The 19,987-nt window shown below is 43.8% G+C and overlaps 1 protein-coding gene across 1 annotated transcript in view; it reads left to right on the plus strand.

Moving 5' to 3' along the window:
• LOC133446186 (contactin-associated protein-like 5) overlaps positions 1-19,987 on the plus strand; it is a 202,295-nt gene that overhangs the window by 939 nt on the left and 181,369 nt on the right. The window lies entirely within an intron of this gene.

Consider the following 19,987-nt stretch of genomic DNA (forward strand, 5'->3'; position numbering starts at 1 on the left):
GATCAACTTCATATGAGGTGCTTAAATATGCATAACCCGCAATGAATGACTGAAAATTAAACATTCATCCACAAACTGTGTACCAAACACAAATAGACCATTTACTTCCTTTGGTTCTACAGGATCTAAATTAAATTAAACTGACATTCAGAGTCTCTCCTGTAAATGACTCCAGTGTCAGTGTGAGGGCAGTGAAGACAAGAAACATCCACACAAACACGTCCCTGCTCCTGAAAGGATTTTGAGCTCCGGTTAAAAAGTTAAAGATTTAACATGTTCCTTTAACAAGTTGACATCGCATAAACAGCTAGTTGAACAAGATGTAACTCCATGAGGATTGATTAGATGCAGTGTATTCAATTTGACTGACCTGGATCAATAGGGCTAAATCAGAATATACACTTGCAGCTACTTTATTAGGTCCAGCTGTTCACGTCTTCATGGACACAAACGTCTGCCTGGCCAATCACGTGGCTGAATCCACTTTAACCTGTAGACATGCTCAAGATGAGCTGCTAAAATGTGAAATGAGCATTGGAACGGGAGAGAAAGATGATTTATGTTACTTGAGAGTGTGATTTTGCCGTCTGTGCCAAAAGGGCTGGTCTCTGTTGATCTGATGGGATTTTTATGCACAGAAAATGGTCCAAGCGAGAGAAAATAGTCAGTGATTGATGGTTCCCTGGGTGAGAACCTTTGAGAATGGCATAAATAGCCTTTTCCTTGTCAGAACTGATGGCGACGAACAGTAATTGAAATAACCACTTGTAACAACCAAGATATGCAGTATGTGAATACATCTCTGGATGCACAACACCTGGAGTCTCCAAGCAGATCAGCCTCAGCAGCAGAATAGATTCTAGATTTCTAGGGTCACGATCTGCTGTCAGCCAGATGAAAGCTTGTGTCTGCACACCGTAGGAGCCACAGCCTCCCGGAGTCTTGTTTTCTGATCACATCCATGCTCTTATGACCACAGTGTCCTCATCTTCTGATGAAGGCCCCTGAAGGATAATGTCCCAGAAACACGAATCATCTCATACCGGTCTCATGAACGCGACGATGAGGTCGCTGTTTTCCTGCGGAGCACCTTTGGGGTGTGGTGGAGCAGCGCGTTTGTGGTCATGGATGCACAGCCAACAGACCTGCAGGAACGATGTGATGCTATCAAGGTGATGTGGACCAAGATCTGAGGAACGTTTCCCGCATCTTGTTGACTGTATAAAAACTTGAGGTGAAATGACGTCCAACCTGACATTGATAATTACTTATATGACCTTTTAGTCACTTGAAATGCACTTGCAATGTCAACATGTCAAGGAACACATTAGGTTGGAGTGGTGCTGCTTGGGGAAATGTCAAGGGCCTTAAATATGGAAACATCGAGGATGTGTGATGTGGGCGCTTCTTGGAAAGTAAAGTATGAGAGACCGCTTCCTGTCTCCGTGTGAGTGCAGGAGTGTTTAGAAGAGGAGAATAGTGTCGGCCGAGGCCGTTGAACCATCTAATGGACCGAGTGGAGCGAGTGGGACACAGAGGTCCCAATTCAGTTCAAGGTCACTTGGACTGAAAACTTGTGGCGTTTCATCAGGGTGAATGTTAGTTCTCTGAAACATCCATTTAACGTTTCATCGACGTTTCCAAGTTACCGCAGCTGTTTATTTTGTTACGCTTGAGAATGTTGGTCAGGTTGGCCGGACGTCAGATCTGATCACCGGGCCCCCAACGTTGATCTTCTTCAGCTGTTACATCAGCGTGGTTCCTTATTTAAAGATCTGTGACACACAGGAAGTTTTCTGATACTGGTTTTTACAGCAGGAATGCAAAAACGTTCTGATTTCTTCAGCTGTTGGTTTCACGGATCACTCGTCAGACTTCACAATGTTCAAGAAGGAAGTTTCAGTTCGTGTGTCATCGCTAGGAATGGGCGATATTTTACCGTTCGCGATGTACCGTCAAAAAATTCCCCACGGTAAGAATTTGTCATCTCGCGGTAAAAACGATAAATTCCCGTTTTTGTGTAAATCTGATTTATGGTTCTGCGTTAAATCCACGCACAACGTACGTGAAGGAAGGAAGGAAGGAAGGAAGGAAGGAAGGAAGGAAGGAAGGAAGGAAGGAAGGAAGGAAGGAAGGAAGGAAGGAAGGAAGGAAGGAAGGAAGGAAGGAAGGAAGGAAGGAAATGAGCCTGAAAGAAAGAAAGAAAGAAAGAAAGAAAGAAAGAAAGAAAGAAAGAAAGAAAGATATGAGCCTGAAAGAAAGAAGGAAAGAAAGAAAGAAAGAAAGATATGAGCCTGAAAGAAAGAAAGAAAGAAAGAAAGAAAGAAAGAAAGAAAGAAAGAAAGATATGAGCCTGAAAGAAAGAAGGAAAGAAAGAAAGAAAGAAAGAAATGAGCCTGAAAGAAAGAAAGAAAGAAAGATATGAGCAAGAAAGAAAGAAAGAAAGAAAGAAAGAAAGAAAGAAAGAAAGAAAGAAAGAAAGAAATGAGCCTGAAAGAAAGAAAGAAAGAAAGAAAGAAAGAAAGAAAGAAAGAAAGAAAGAAAGAAAGAAAGAAAGAAAGAAAGAAAGAAAGAAAGAAAGAAAGAAAGAAAGATATGAGAAAGAAAGAAAGAAAGAAAGAAAGAAAGAAAGAAAGAAAGAAAGAAATGAGCCTGAAAGAAAGAAAGAAAGAAAGAAAGAAAGAAAGAAAGAAAGAAAGAAAGAAAGAAAGATATGAGCAAGAAAGAAAGAAAGAAAGAAAGAAAGAAAGAAAGAAAGAAAGAAAGAAATGAGCCTGAAAGAAAGAAAGAAAGAAAGAAAGAAAGAAAGAAAGAAAGAAAGAAAGAAAGAAAGAAAGAAAGAAAGAAAGAAAGAAAGAAAGAAAGAAAGAAAGAAAGAAAGAAAGAAAGAAAGAAAGATAAATTCCCATTGATGACGTTTAGTAGCATTTAGTATCTTTTAGAGCAGTGTTTCGGGGGCTCCAAAGACTGAATGTGGTGATAGTGATTATAGTTAAAAAGGTGGAGTTGAATTGGTATTTTTTTTATCGCCATTTTTATCGTTATCGGGATAAATAATAGAAATTATTGTGATACATGTTTTAGTCCATACCGCCCATCCCTAGTCATCGCACAACAACAATAATGTACAAATCTTGACAAAGTGAACTTAGTCTGCTATAGAAGGCGATTGAGTTTCCTGTCCGAGAACAGTTCTGCTCCTCTCTCTAGGAACTCATATTGATCGTTTGAGGGTTTGTTCTAACATCAAAAAATTCATAGAGTAGATGGTTTAGCTGTCACCATCGTTGACTTTGGACTTCTGATCTGGCTGCTTTTCTGTTTGGTGGTGGCCTGTCAATCACGATGTAGCTCCGCCCTGATTCATCCCCTTGCTCTCTTGTCCAACTCAGAATGTTAGTTTGATTTATTATTAATAAATAAGACACAGCTCTGGTGATGAAAACCTCACACTGGTTCTTGTGAAACTGATCCCATCTGACGGCCGTGAGTGACCCCGACCCCAACGAGGCGCCCCCTTCACACGGTTAGACGGGCTGCAACGTGTTTGGATTCTGACTGGCGATGGCTGAAAAGGCACAGTTGATTTTCACATTTTGTTCGGTCACTAAGCCCATTTTGAGAACACGGACGCCGGTCACAGGGTCACTTTGAATACAGGACACCCTGGATAAATACTTACTACCTCAGAATAATCCTCGAGGGAACAACTACAGCATATTTGATTCATTTTTTGTTGTTTTTATTTTCCAACGATGGCCAAATCCTGCTGTTGATCATTAGGGCTGCTGGTAAACGATTATTCTTAAAACAATTATTCGGGTGATTATTTTATCTTCCAATCTAATGAGTAATTAGATGATTATAAAAACCATAATGTATCAAATAAATATAAAAAATCCTTGATAATATAGTTTATCAAACACAGTTTTGCACAGCAAAATAAAAATATATAATTAAATTATACAGAATAAAAAGGCCAGCCTGTTTACTCTTATGCCGCTTTTGCACTAGGACTTACTTGGCCCGACTCGGCTCGGCGCGGCTTTACACGGTTCCACACGTGTGTTTTTCCACAGCCAGGGGAGAAGTGGGCAGGTTGGGGTGAAGCTGCTGTGACGTACTCGATTGCGCAACACCTTTGTTCGTGTCAGCGCAGATGAGAAATCAGCTGGAGCCGGGAGCGGCTGAGAGTAAAACAGCCCGTCTACATCGCTTTTTTAATTTTTTCTCGACAGCCACCAGGTTTATGAACATCTGCACCTCAGAGTTGGATCACCAAACAGACGTTTTTGCTGTATAATTAAATCGCTGCGAGCCGCGGGTTGCTCTCGCTCTGACTCCCGCTTCCTGATTCAAACGTCTGACGGCCCCGCCCCCCGACCAATCAGAGGCGCGGAGGGTGGTGACGTCCCCGCCCCCCGACCAATCGGTGGCGAGGAGGGTGGTGACCTCAGAAATAGTCCCTGCTCAGCCCGCAAAGAACCTGGCTGAAATGGTTACAGAAAAAAGTATCGACTTGGAGCGGCTTTACCCGTCTCAGCCCTAGTGCGAAAGCGCAAAACGGGTAGAACCGAGCTGAGGTGATGCTAATGCAAAAGCGCCATTACAGTCCAACAAAAATCTCTCCTGTACAAAATTACAAAAGATAGAAGGAAACGCAGTGCAACCGCTTCAGATGCTCCAACATCGCTGTTGTGCTGGTGTGGTGCTCTTGTGGAATTCCAATTCCAAAATTCAATATGCGTTTCAATGTGTGTTTGGGACTAAATTTAAAGTATTCCCATACTTCTTATGACTTACGGCTGTTTTTTGCAGGGCACTGTTGGGAGGAGGTCACACTTTAAGTTATGTTTGTTTTGGGTGACCCACATGTGCATGGCAACACGTCAACAACAAAATATGAATGTTTTGAAGTCGACGTCATCGACACGTCGCTACAGGCCTAATGATCACTTTTCTCACCTTGGAAACCGGGATCAGCAGGCCGCCTCCATCCTCTTCACACGTCCTCCCCCTGAGAGAATGATAGGGTCCCATATTTTCAGAGTTACAGTAACTATTTTTCCATCAGCACTTCTTGTGTGTTGTCAAAGATGGGCGTTATTTCATGTTTATGTCCGTGCCTTCTCTGAGGACCAGCCGCTCTCTTTTCTCCATGTAAACAGTTTTGTGGCGTGGAATGAGAGAAAATGGAGTCCGCTCACCTTCTTTGCCCTTTCTTGTCATGTTAAAAAGTAAAAGGGCCTCCAGGCAGTAAATCCACCAGAGACGTGCCACCACTTGATCTGTTGGCGCGACACCATGCCCGTGTTTAAGTGGGTTACGCTCAGGTGAGGGACCGAGCTGAAGTGACAGATACATTCGTCATGGCTGACAGTCATGTGCTCCTCAAACGTGTGGCGTGATCGGTGCTGACATGCAGCGCTGTCGTGAGACGGTGAGAAGCTCTTGGAGGTCAAAGAGCCGCTCTCATATTAGCCGCCGGGACGGGACGGGGATGGAGTCGAGCCATGTCGCCGTTGGTCTCTTGGGTGGCGCTGTCCAGACTCACGAGCTGCTGAGCTCAGCGCCAGCCCTCCGCCGCCCCCCCCGCCAACAGGACTCCACCATCCCCACAACCCACAGGACCCCACCCTTCAGACGCCTGACACCCCCAGATGGGCCTGTCAGTGGACGGAGGCGCAGAGCCGGCCGCCCTTCCACTCTGTGTCCAGACTGCCCTCATGTCAGCTTGGGTTTGTTGTGCCTTTGAGGAGCTCTAAAAAACGAGTTTGGGCCATTACACGACCCCTGTAAGTGTGTGTGTGTGTGTGTGTGTGTGTGTGTGTGTGCGTGTGTGCGTGTGTGCGTGTGTGCGTGTGTGCGTGCCTGCGTGCCTGCGTGCCTGCGTGCCTGCGTGCGTGCGTGCGTGCGTGCGTGTGTGTGTTTATTAGCTCATCACAGTCCAGGCAGCTTCTACTGCCTGTGTGTGTGGGGGGTGGGGGGGATTCTGTGTGCTATCTGGTTTCTGATTTTACTTTCAAAGAGCTGGCTTTACTATTTTCATTTAATGAACTTTTTACTGAAGTGCTCATAAAGTCGGGCGTGTGCGAGTGACTCAAACAATAGTTTTTACGAGCATGGCCGAAACGACGACTGAGCGATCAATTAGCGAATTGACAGAAGAGCGTTTGGATCATCTCCAGGATCTCTCTCACTCGTCTCAGAGTTTTAACAAAGCAATCAATCGCTGGATCGCCGGTTGCAGAGAGATTTTCTTCTACGGTTTTAATAACTGAAGGACCTCGATACTGGGTTTATTTCTCATCGAGGAACTGGATGTGACAATCTTCTCCAACATGTCTTCAAAACTGCTGATGGGACTTTTTTTTCCCTCTCCAGCTTAGCAAACATCTAGCAAAGTTCTGCCGGCTCGGATGAATCGGAGCGGGTTTTTGCTGTAAATAACGTAGGCGGACAGTTGGAGCTGCCACAGACGTACACTTGTTGAGTACTCTGGCGTCGACTGGGCCGCGGCGCTGGAACCAGGTTGAAGAGGTAACCCAGCCCCACCCCCGTCAGCTGCTGTGGACACATCACTAGGCACAAAATCAACTCATTTCCAGCAAGTGACTTCTATTTATTTAGGATGGCAGTGGTCCGAGGACCCTGAATACGAACACGGATGATCAGCCATCAAATCCTTTCCTTCTGTCCATCGTACATCCAGCTGTCTGTTCTTCCAGCCGTCAGCTGTCTGTCCGTCCACTTATCTGTCATCCTTTATCCATCACGATCTGCCTGCCCATCCATCCATCCATCCATCCATCCATCCAAAAGAGAGTAAAAGATTTTTTTCTTTGAAAAGCATGCCTAAATCAAATGTATTTGATTTATGCAATGGTGAAAAAATTGGCAAAATAAATGAAAAACTGCTGAAGAACCATGTTCGGTATTGTTCGGTATTCGGCCAAGTGTTTATTATTATTTTCGGTTTCGGTTTCGGCCACAAATTTTCATTTCGGTGCATCACTAGTCCAGAGGTGGAACTCGAAATCTGAAACAGCAGCACAGTCAACCAGAAATCTGATCAGCTTTGGCTTGCTTGTGATTAATTTTTCTATTAATATTATAATTAATTAATTAATCAAACCACTTCACACAAATCCTTGTCAATTAGTTTTCAGATTGCCCCGAGAATGATTCAGTCCAACACAGAAATGAAAAAGGTGACAGTAATGGCCAAAGAAATGACGTGAGAGTAGCTGCAGCTGAGACATGAGTCCCTGCAATCGTTGCACAGCGGCGTCATCCCCAATCTGCTTCACCTTCCTGAATCAGGCCAACAAAGGGCCGCTCGCCGGCCCACGTACAGCCGCCGCGCGGGACTAGGAGGGAGGAGCTTCCATTAGCCGCCGGCCTGACACTCGTCAGCTCGGTGGGAGGAATATCGCTTCTCTCTCAGTGATCTCCTCACTGGAGACCGCTTCAACGGGCATCCATTTTTTATGAGATGGAATCGGTTTCCGGGGTGGCAAAGCGCGCCGCACACATACACACGTACACGTATGTTTACTTAAGATTTCATGGTTTAAGTTAGCCCAGTGAGCAGATACTTCACTACTAATTATTTTCCAGCCAAAGCACCAGGACGGTGGCAGCATGCAGCTTCCCAGGAGCAGCACCGACATGTGTGTGTGCGTGCATGCGTGTGTGAGAGAGATGCAGCTGCAGGTTGGCTCACTCATGAACGTGAAGCAGCCTCTCAGCTCACTCCTGCAGCTGCACACATTCAAGGCCTGACGAATTCATCAGAAGGGAAACGAGGCGAAGTGCTGTGGTGTGGCGTGGCGTGGCTATTAAACTTGACGTTTTTTTCTTAGAGACAAAACCTCAGGGAGCGATGATGCGATCCCTGATACAGTGCACATCACGGGCTTCCTCACGACAGAGTAATTGCCTTATTCTGTTGTGCTTCTTTTATTTCTTTAGTTAGAATTAAATCTGCTTTCAGGTGATGAGAAAATGTTCATTTGATTCTGAAGCTGCAAATGTAGAAGTAGAAAAAGGAGGAATGTTGGGAGTAATAAAAGGATTTATAATAAAAGTTTAAGAAAGTCAGGAGGACAGATTTAGAGTTTGCAACAAATACAGATAACATGAGATTAAAAGGGTGAAAAACAGAAAAAATCTACATTTTAAAGGCTTATAATAAAACTGAGTCCTGCTTTGGCACCAGACTGCCTCGCCGTGCGGGTCGACACCCGGCAGATCCAGCTGGCAGGGAACCGGATGAGGTTTGGACCACGTACAAGGGGGGGGGGGGGGGGGGGGGGGTCCATGTTAGAAAGTGGAGGACACAGCAGGATGGGACAGAATGCATCTTTAAACGGTCAGGTTATCGTGAGGTCACGTGATCCGGCGGGTGAATCCATCAGCTCATGAACCCAGCTGAGCAGGAAGTCCTGCTGCAGAACTGGTCCACGGTGCCTCCGTTCCTGGTGGGATCCACTTCTCAGCAGCTCCCATCTCCTGCTGGTAACAACCAGCTGACTCTGGACTCCCATCCTGGTGGCCTCCGGGCAGTGTTGTGCAAGTTCATACTTCTGATGAACTAGTTCAAAGTTCAGTTCACATAGTTTAAAAATGAACAGTTCACGTTCATAGTTCACTATTTTCATTTTGAACCAGTTCAAATTCAGTTCATTTCAATATTTTTAGGTGAGAAGTACGAATGAAACGCGCCCCCCACCGTATACCAGTGGTCTTCAGCCCTGGTCCTCAGGACCCTGTCCTGCATGTTTTAGATATTTCCCCTCAGAACCCTGATAAAAATGACTGTCATTAACAGACTTGTGCAGACCTGGATGACAAGCTGATGACGGCCATTAATTAGAATCACGTGTGATGATGCAAGGAAGCATGTAAAACATGCAGGACAGGGTTGGAGACCCCTGCTGAATACAATCATGTATTGTCCTAGTGGCGTTTCAACTTTATTCAGAGGCTGTAAATCTCCAACATTGTAGTGCATTATCAATTTGTCTACCTTTTACTGGGAAATCAGACCTCTTGGTCTTTCTGGGAACTTTTTTGATTGTTAAGGACTCGCAGATATTTTCTCCCACTGGGCGGATGCTTTAACTCCACATGACGTTTCAAATTTGAAGTTGACGAGGCAGACACTCAGACTTGTTTTCTCAGCGCAGGTGGACATAATTTGCACAGAAAGGTTATATTTCTACCGTCAGACTCTTTGGGAGACGATGTGTAAAATTCCCGCAGATAATGATAAGCGGATCATCATCTGACGGCTCGCTGACGCTGCGTCTGCAACGTCTCTCTTCACCCGTCAAGGCTGATTTATGGTTCCGCGTTAAATCGACGGCGAAGACTACGGCGTAAGGCACGCGGCGACGCGAACCATACGGTCCACACGCCGCGTACGTAGGTGTAACGCGGAACCATAAATCGGCCTACATTCGTAAAGACTGCACCGGGCTCGTCGAGCATTTTAAATGTGCGCACCGCCCGCTGGTGAAATAAGAAGGATTATTCCGTAATAATTGGACCTAAACAATGAAGCTCACATAATCTGAACAGATCAAATTCCAGTTCATGATCTGCAGAATGAACAAGTTCACGTTCAAGTTCTTTATGTGTAAATATGTTGCGTTCAGTTCAACGTTCTCACAGAAATGAACGTGTTCAATGAACGCGTTCATTTGAACGCGTTCATGCACAACACTGCCTCCGGGGACAACCACATGTCACCATGTAGACGTCATCAACAGTGGACCTCATGGCAGAGGCTCAACAATTACTAAGTAATGCAATGAACAAGGAAGGAAAAAAATGAATGATTTAGAAGGAAAGCGAGTGGCTGAGGAAGAACCTGAAAAAGAGGGTAAATCTGTGAAGGCTATTCTCCAGACCTGCAGGGGTCGCTGTGAGCTGAAAGTGTGAAAAGTTCCTTTGTGCCGGTCGACGTGTGCCTGCCGGACTAGTTTAGGGTTCCTCTTCACCTCAAAACAGATAGAGAATTTTGGATTATTTGGATTATTGTCAAACTGAAGAAAAAATGAAGAACATAATCTTCAGGCCGTCTGGCAGTAAATTACTCTCCTTACGCACTTTTTCTGTGGTAATAAACGTACACAGAATACTGATAATGGAAACCAGGAAACCAGGTTTTTGAGTTGTTTGTCTATTGTCTAACCCTAACTTTATATTTGACAAGAAAGGAAAAAATAATTCTAATTCAAAACAACGTATTATCTCCAAACAGAAACAGCCCTTGTCCGTAACGATGGGTTATGATTAAGGTTGGGGATTGGGGTTAAGGTTGGGGTTGCGGTTAGGGTTCGGGTTGGGGTTTGGGGTTAAAGCGCGTTTAATGACATGTCTGAGAGAAGTCTGTCTGTCTATGTGCTGGAAAAAATAACTTTATATTTGACAAAAAGGGAAAAAAAATCAAATTCAAAAAAACGTATTATTTCCAAACAGAAACTGCCCTTGTCCGTAACAATGGGTTAGGGTTAGGGTTCGGGTTGGGGTTTGGGGTTAAAGCGCGTTTAATGACATGTCTGAGAGAAGTCTGTCTGTCTATGTGCTGGAAAAAATAACTTTATATTTGACAAAAAGGGAAAAAAAATCAAATTCAAAAAAACGTATTATTTCCAAACAGAAACTGCCCTTGTCCGTAACAATGGGTTAGGGTTAGGGTTCGGGTTGGGGTTTGGGGTTAAAGCGTATTTAATGACATGTCTGAGAGAAGTCTGTCTGTCTATGTGCTGGAAAAAATAACTTTATATTTGACAAAAAGGGAAAAAAAATCAAATTCAAAAAAACGTATTATTTCCAAACAGAAACTGCCCTTGTCCGTAACAATGTGTTAGGGTTAGGGTTCGGGTTGGGGTTCGAGGTTAGGGTTGGGGTTAGAGCGCGTTTAATGACATGCCTGAGAGAACCATCTCACCGCTACTGCGGAGCGATAGTACTTCCTCAGTCCTACTTCCACCTCCGCGTGGAAGTAGGACTGAGTTTAATTGAATCATTAATGATAACGATAGGTGATGTCTTTTCAAGGCGCTGAGCTCTGATGGAAGTTTCTTCTTGCTGATTAATGATGCAGAAACCAAATCTGTGGTTAACGATGCATTCGTAGACATTCAGCATTTCAGTCTGTCATTTTGTGTTTGTGTTTAATGCCTGAAATCCCTGGAATAGTTGACATCACGTTGGGGTTTTGACCGCCCTCTTTTCTCGTTCACCATGGCAACAGTGACATCACCAGCAGCTAGCATTGTGTAGGGCTCAATCATGGCGGTACTTTAACTCTGAAGCAGTCATGATGAGCATTAACGTAAGCCCAGCGAGCAACCGGCTGGCTTTTCCCGTTTGGTAGGATCCTTGAGATTAAGAGTTCACTTGAACGTTTTCAGATCACTTGTGAATCACAAGGTTATACGCTAGTTTCAAAACAGGCTTCCTGTCATTTTTCTGCTGTTATCCTTATAGAAAGGATGGCTGGTGTCAAAAAGAAAATATACCTTGCTGAGTTGAGAGGCTGACTCCGTCCTCTAACACTGACGAATATGAGCTGTAGAGACTTGATGCAGGATGCGGTCAGATCGCGTCTCTGTGATACATTGAACACATAACGAGGACTTAAAGAGAGAAGGTCAACATACGTCTCCGTTGCAGCTTAAAGCCTCAGTTTTTAATGATAATTTGTGTGTCCTGGAAGCAGCTGCATCATATAAAAACACTCTGAAAGGATAAAACAAGCATGTGAGGACTGACTCGGCCAGAAACACATGGAGATGATTGAACGACAGCACCAGAAGGTCCAATGAGCGCCTGAACCCTTTGGGTGGAGACTCTAAGGCCGACATGTTCTCAACACATAACACACTCTTACCATCATTTTGGGAACTTTTTTGGGGAATTTTTCATCTTCTGTTGTCCTCTTCTGTTTTATTAGGGCTCGAGCACTAACAGTGCGAAGGCTCTATTGTATCTGTAGGAATTCTTTTTTTTTTTTCTCGTTATTTTTATTTTTTCCGACAAAATGAGGGCCTTTTTGCCCCCCTAAACGTGCCCCAAAAGTCACCAAATTTTGCACGCAAGCCAGGCCTGGGGAACAATTTGATATTTAATGATTTGCATTAATGGCCGTGGCCTAATGGCTCAACAGCGCCCCCTAGAAAACTTTGTGCCTCAAGCCCCACAATACGGTTTGACGTACATGTACGAAAACCGGTACACACCTGTATCATGTCGCAACTTAAAGAAAAGTCTCTTGGCGCCATGGCCGAAACCGAACAGGTGTAATTTTGGCGCAATTTATGCCAGTCCTTCGGCCGTTTCTTCACCCATAACGTGCACCCAGGTGTGTTATACATCAAAATGTGCGTCTCGATCCTGCAACGGTGCGCATTACTTTTCTCAGTCAAAAGTGTTACCGTGGCAACGCTAGAAGCCAAAAAGTACACCCCCCCTTCACCTGATTGGTCCATATTTGATAGTCCCTACTTTCTGATATAACTTTTGAATGGTTTGACATAAAGAGTCGTGGGTGGTGTCATCGGACTAGGTTTTGAGTCCTTGAACATAATTGGTGCAAATTAGCCCCGCCCCTTCATCTGATTGGTCGATATCTGATAGTTTCTACTTTCTGCCATACAGTAACTTTTGAATGGTTTGACATAGAGAGTCGTGGCTGGTGTCATCCGCTAAATGTCCAGGCCTGAAGAATCTACATGCAAGTCATACAAGCGCTTCCACTGTAGCACGCCTGAACGTGCACAAGGGTGCGAGGGCCCGTTCATCGCTGCTTGCAGTTTTAATTCCTTTTATTATTCACACTTCTTTTATATTCCTTCAAAATTCTACACTTTCTCTTGTTATACCTCTGGTTTTCTATCTCTTATTCTCCCAGCTGTTATTTTTGTTTCAGGTCTATTCCTCCTTTTTATTTCCCACGTCCTCTTTTAAGTTCTTACAGTATTTTTCCATTTCCTCTTTAGTCTTTTATTTCTACTTCTTTCTCAATTCCCCTATTCTTTGTTGATTAATGTTTGATAAGTGAAAGTCCTTGAATTATAACACGCTTCGGAGGTGATTTCAGGGAGAAACAATAGCACGAACGGGAATAATATGATCTGCTAAATCAGATAGAAATATTATTCTTCATATAAGCTTCCCTCGGTGGATGCTGTGTGCACGGAGCACTTTGTGTTGTCCTCTGCAGATCGACTGAATGGAATAACATACTTTTTGATTGCAATGAAGAAAAAAAACGATGATACATGATATCAGACTATTTGGAGAAATAATTTCTGCCTCGTCTCCGAGGAACTGAAAAAATCTATGGTGATGAATGCGGCGCCAGTGGAGGCCTCTCCACATCCAGTTGCACTGATCGCGCAGTGGCGCTGCACTGGCCCACGATCCATAGATTGCAATGAATATGCTGCAAATAGCTGAGCAGCCTGCAAGTTTCAGCCTCTATTTATTTCACTGTTCCTGGCAGAGGGTTTGAAAGGATCATCAACACCCACTTTAGTATCGACTGTGCCAGTGCGATGGTTGCAAAAGCGTACGGGGACAGTTCCACTGATACAAAATGAGCCAAAACCAAAAAAAAAGACTCTTGAAGGAATGAATTGGCTGTTAAATTAACAGAGGGAATGACAAAGCCTGCTCACGCTGTCTGGATTTCACAGTTTATTATTTTATATAATTAGATTGCGCGCTCACCTGCTCCACGTTCAAGCTGTATGATGTGATGTATCGATCAAGTCCCCGAGCAGCTGAAACCCAAACATCACCTGCTCTGTCGTTTACTTGTTGGATGTAGTGCTGTTGCTCTGCCCGGCATCAGGGCTTCTGCAGTTCTCTCTACTTAAACAGTATTTTCCCTGTTTTTGTTTCTGTGAAGGTACAATTAGATGCACTTATTACATAAATCCTTGTATAACTAGTTTTATAGATGGCAGCCAAACAGTTATGTGAAACAGCTCTGGGTTTTTAACTGTTATCAGGTTCAGGATAGAATAACGGCTTTAAATGAAAAAAACAAGCAAAACAAAGATTAAATAATACTTGTTTCCAGATAATTACTTACTAACACTGGTTTTATGATTAGGACACCATGAGTGAGTGTCACATGTCCAGAACATGAGTCACCCTCAGATGCAGCTGCATCTGAACATGAATCCACATCCTCCGCAGCTCCGACCAGGACAGGCGGATGGAGCGGCTGTAAACACAGCTGCAGCCGCTCCGGCACCCAAAGCTCGACTTGTGAATGGAGAACTGCGGAGGACAGAGAAAATGTCAAATGTCACATGACCGCCCTTTTGTAGTATTTGCCTCTAATCCTTGCCATCGGTGGACAGAATTTTCTTCTAATTCAAACTTGTAAATCCCGTGTTTGCATGTACACCACCTTCCTTGAAATGTGTTGCACATATAAACAGAATAACCTGCTCTCAGGAACCTGAACCGGACCAGCTGTCCTCCAGAAACCAGAGCAGGTAGACAGGTGTTCCAAGTTTCTCTGCAGGTAAAGATCACACAGATGCTGAGTCAGACACGACGATTGGAAACCGGGATGAGCAGGTGCACGGGCATATGAAACACCAGGTGTCCAAAGTTTGGCGTGTTGGTAATTTGCGTTGCTGCGAGGTCTCAGGTTCGGTACCGTCTGCTTTATGCAGAATATGGCACATAATGTGTGCAAAAAGGACAAAATATGGCGCTGAATATGACATCACTTTTAAAGCGGTTGGCAATCCATTCCATTGGGATCGTGCAGAGTCCCTGAAGGCAGCTCTGCCGATGACTTACGTGGCATTTACCGCATGGGAAGCTGCAGCAGACATCCGTTATCGACATCCTCACCGGCGCAGTCAGTGAAGACCATTAGTGCAGTGAAGCCCATGCAGCACTCAAAGACCTGCGCAATTATAAAACCAACGATGCACACAGCGTTAGAGCAGAATATCAAAGGTTTTAAAGTGTTTATTGGATGGTTTTCTGTCGTGAATTCAAAATAGAGAAAAGGTATTATGGAAGCTGCGCTAGAAAAGAAAAGTAAAGGCAGTGGCTTCTTCTTCTTCAAGGGAAAGGAAGTTCATCCAAGCGTCTAAAACAGAGAACGATGATCACAGGGTTGGGGGGGAGCAGCCAGCTCCGAATATCATCATCAAGGACAGACGGGAAGGTTGACTGCACCGCACTTTTATACTTTGGAGGAAAACAGATGCCTTCTAACTCCATTAAAGTCTAATTTGACTTGTAAATGTTGGACCAGATGTTGAATATGGACCTGGAATCACAGTCTGCGTGAAGCTGTATGTTTTTTCAGAGCAAGAGCAAAACAATGGAAAAAAAAAAGAATTGAATCCTGCAGAGGTGTTAATGCCGTCGCACCTTTGTGAAACTGCGAGCTGGCAACAACACAGGCGTCAGAGCAGAGTCAGTGATGCGAGCAAACATTCCCTCACAGTCGCACTTCCACATGCAGCAGAAGCATAAAGCCTGCAGACACCTTTGTGTCTACACCCCTGCGAGTGAAACAACACCGTCTCACCCGGAGACTGTTTCATCAGTGTTCATCAGGCCGCGCGGTTACGGTGCTGAACACGCGGCTGGTGTCGGGACAGCGCCGCGGCGTTTGCCGTGACCTTCCAAGGCAACGCTCGACTAGCACCGTCACATTTGCAGGGAGCAAAATTAAAACCCACTTTCCACAGCATTTATGAGCGTTACAGGGACAAAAAAAAAAAATACTAAATGAGAAACTGGGCTGTTATCTATGAATAAAACTGTCAATTTAAAAGCTAAAGAGTAAGGATTAAAACCAGCTGATTAAAATAATTTAATTTGATTCAAATCTCAGCACGTTATACAACATATTGGGCTAATTTATGATTAAATGTAAATGAATGTTTTAATTCTCTTACAGCCCGAGCTTGTTTATGTATGCAACTAAATTATTCTTTCTGGTGATTCCAAGTTTAACTTAGCAACAGTTTTTATTCTTCAGCACAAACAATTTTATCAGGCTGAAAACATGTTGAAAGAAGAGAAACTGATTAAATCAAGCCACCCACACCCAGCAACCTCTACTGAAACGTTTAAATACAATAAAACTACGGCATGTCTTCGGCTTCAACACTCCCACGCTCTCACAGAGCGTTTAAAAGTGGGAATCCACTCAACTGTCACGCGTCACACGTTTATCTTTATCCATCAGTGGGCTAAATTCACCCGGGCCAGGTTTGTGCTTCTTCAAAGCAACAGCGTTTCCACGGTGGAGCGGGGAACCCTGGGCTGTAAACTTGGGTTAGAGGTTGGGGGTTCCTGCCGGGTCACAGGATGGATGGCTGCGATGTGAGTATAAATGACTCAGCATTTATCAGCTCCAGTTTACATAAGATCCGCTTCACTAACTCTGCTGGAACTGAGGCCTGACCAGGGACGGGGGACGCAAACGAACCCTGCATGCATGCCTACTTCTATCTACTTTTCATCTATATTTTATGAAGCTATGCTTAACGCACGTGTCCCATCAAATAAACATCTAAATAATATAAATGAATGAAGTCAAATCTGCTTCTTGCGACTTTACTAAATGCCTTTTTTTTTGTTGCCTCGTTAAAGTTGTGAGTTGTAATTATATATTCTATATACTTTTTTTAATTGGAAGAAAAATACAGAAAAAAAAAGTTTTTCATAAAAACTGATGTATAGGAAGTCAATTTCAAAACATGAAAACGGATTATCAGCTGTGTTGATACAGTTGGAGAAAATAAAAGATGAAAACATCATCCAGTTTCCTCCATTGTGCTGAAAAAGGCTCCAAATCGCACGTTCTTCCTAGCTCGAGGATGCGTTTTAAAGTAGGAACAGAGAAAAGCGGCGAATGCTGCCCGTTCTCCGGGTTCATCCAAACATGGCAACCACGTTGAGGAACAATATTTTTGTCATCGCTGACAAAAATGAATGATTTTAAAAGAAAACATAAAACACAACTCAGAGGCAGCCAATCAAAACAGACAAATAAAGGACACTGACCATGAACGCGCTGCCAGGTAAAAGGAAAGCTGTTCTAGCAGCCGGAGATGCTCCAAACTCTTTCTGTCATCCTGATATTTCCACATTTTGCAGAGGTGGACCGCTTCCCTGTGAAACAAGACTGTGTTAAATATTTTATAATCCCCTTATTTCCTCCTGAATATCACTTAATTGCAGAACGTTACATGGTGTGGCATCCTTGCTGACTCTGCAGCAGCAGCATCGCGGAGGCGGCGTATGGGTTTAGGGGTGTATGGGCGTAGCTCAGCATTCTCACCGCTGTTGCCAGATGGTTGTCAGCTCTGGATTGTTACTTAACACGCTTTTAATAATGGTGCCTTTACTTTGCTAATTGGCGGTCAGTCTCCGGTCTGTGTTGCAGCCCAATGAGGCGGCTCGTACACTGGAAAGTTTCATCAAGGAAACTCTAAACGCATTGTGAAGACTGGCCTTGAGGCTTTTGTTCAGGGTTAGTCAAGGGATGAACCTGCAGACCTAGATTCACTGTGCCGGTTGACAGCACTGTTTGCATCACGTATTCTCTGTGTTGCATGAGCTTGGAGGTCATTTTGAACAATCGACAAGGCTACAAGGATCCGTTAACCATAGTGCAATCTTAGGAAAGTAAGTAGGACCAGTAAGTTAGTCCTCCTCTGCTGCTCTGATGTGTGGGGTTTAGGCAGCAGGTCTACAGTCGCTCAGAGCAGATGTCAGAGACTGTTTTTGGTACTGGAACCAAGCTGGATGTCATTCACTGCTCTGGAACCGTCTCCTGGCTCAGGGTATAAAGAGCTGTCGCGGTCTGGCCGTGCAGCCTCGTTCTGGTTCAGTTCCAGCTGCATCTTCATCTGACCGCTAGAGACCGGCGGAGGGGGTTCCGACTGATGTATTTGAAGACAACAGTGGAACCAGATCCATTGTTGTCATTGTTCATACCCAGCACGGTGACGCGGCTCGAACGAGGGGTGAAGTTTGATTGTGGGTCAGCCGAGTCTCACTCAAACGTCACAGACGTGCAAAGAAACTTTCACAACAAGGAAATGGCTCTTTATTGCCCTCATAGATTAAATGATCCAACCCAACCAGCGTGATGTGCTCGATGCATTTCCTGACCTAAAACATAAATAAATAAATTAATAAATTAGACTTACTGGAACCGTATCAGCCAGCGAGAATCGAGTGACTGAAAACCATCCAGTTCTTATCAAAAGCTGATCAATTAGCGCATTTTGGAACATAATAAAGGTTATTCAGACACTTTCCTGTCTGGCAGCCAGTTAAATAAATACATGCAGACACTTAAAGCTTTTTAAAGACATTTAAGACAAGTTTTTGATATAATTTCATTCATGAGGGATTAAAGCCCAACGTCAGCTCGTCCCTCAGGCAACAGATTAATGATCAGTTTTTTTGTTTGCATGAAAAAATGAACCCGTTTTCTCAATGAGGACTGAATAATACGTGTTTTTGTCATGGTCAAAGCCGTCAGTGAATTATCAGCCTGCCTGTGAATGTCGGGAGGTCCCTTTAGATTATTTTCAGTGTTCAGAGACTTGAAGTGCTACAGTAAAGCAGCCCTTGTTTCTCAATCATTTATATTGACGTGCGCTTCCTGAATTCCGCCAACGATGGGAGCTGATTGTGAACCGATACCTCAGCTCCACTCGGGCCATCGCTGCGTAGAGGTCACTGAGCTAGAGAGCCGGTTAGTCCAAGCAGGGTATCATATGAAGCTTCATCAATACCACGCAGAGGTTTGAGGCCACACTGATACCAGATACTATTGCTGCAGCCTTTGATATTATTGACTCTGTGGTTGCTGTGTTGATTAACTTCTGCACCCTCCTAGAACCAAGCTCCTCTCTGGGCCTCATCGCCGCTTTTAAGGTGCTATACATGCAGGCGTTTTAATGAAGTAATACGTGTCATGTCTGAGCTTTAATTTGAGTAGATTTGCCTCGGTACAGACTAGGACTGTTCGATTTTGCCCAAAAATAAAATCTTGATTTTTTTCTCTCAAAATCCGATTTTCGATTACGATTACGATTATTTTGTGAATCGACAAAAGGCAAAGAAATTATTTCAAATATGCATTTTTTTTTTATTGAACATTTGCCCCATTGGGCTTTAAGTGCAAACTTTGCTCTTATTAAACCAAAAATGAATGAATAAAGTGCAAAACTCTGTAAAATAAGTTGAAAAAAAGTTTTAAAATATATAATAAAATATAAAGTTTTATCTCTGAAAAAAAAAATCAGCAAATCAGCACTTGCAAACATACAGTAAGTTATATTTCCAATTAAATAAAACAAGACATTTTCTAATTAAACTAAACTGGGTCTTAGCATGCTAAATAATAATGCAACCCATGAAGGAGGTAGAGGTGTGTAATGTCAGTCATTACATTTGCTGTTCACATTTGCAAGTTTTTTGCAAGGAACACGAGCCGGTCTACCGGTGGCATGTTCCAACGCCCCCTCCTACACTAAAGAGCCTCCCCGATGGGGCACTTGTTGCAGGTATTGAGAGGTATTTCCATCAATCATTAATATGGTATCAATCATTAATATGTGTGCAGACAAGGTAAAAAAAAAAAAAAAAAAAGTGAAAAATCGATTTTACAATTTTCACGTTTTAACATCGTTCTAATTACGATTTAAAATCGATTAATCGAACAGCCCTAGTACAGACACTAGTGTGTGTGTGTGTGCAGATCAGGGATGAAAGCCGGAGCAGGCATCGGTTTGGCTGAGGAGAAATGCCTAAACATTGTTTTTGAATACGTTTTACGCTACAGTCATTTCAGTCAGTTCAGTTCTACTTGATGGCGACTGTAGGGTTAAAGTTGTAGTGCAGTTTTCCCGACGACTTCTCTCTCAGGTGCTGGTGTCGACGTGCCGCCAGCCTCAGCGCAGCT

This window comes from Cololabis saira, chromosome 6 (genome assembly GCF_033807715.1).
Source record: "Cololabis saira isolate AMF1-May2022 chromosome 6, fColSai1.1, whole genome shotgun sequence".
NCBI lineage: Eukaryota > Metazoa > Chordata > Actinopteri > Beloniformes > Belonidae > Cololabis > Cololabis saira.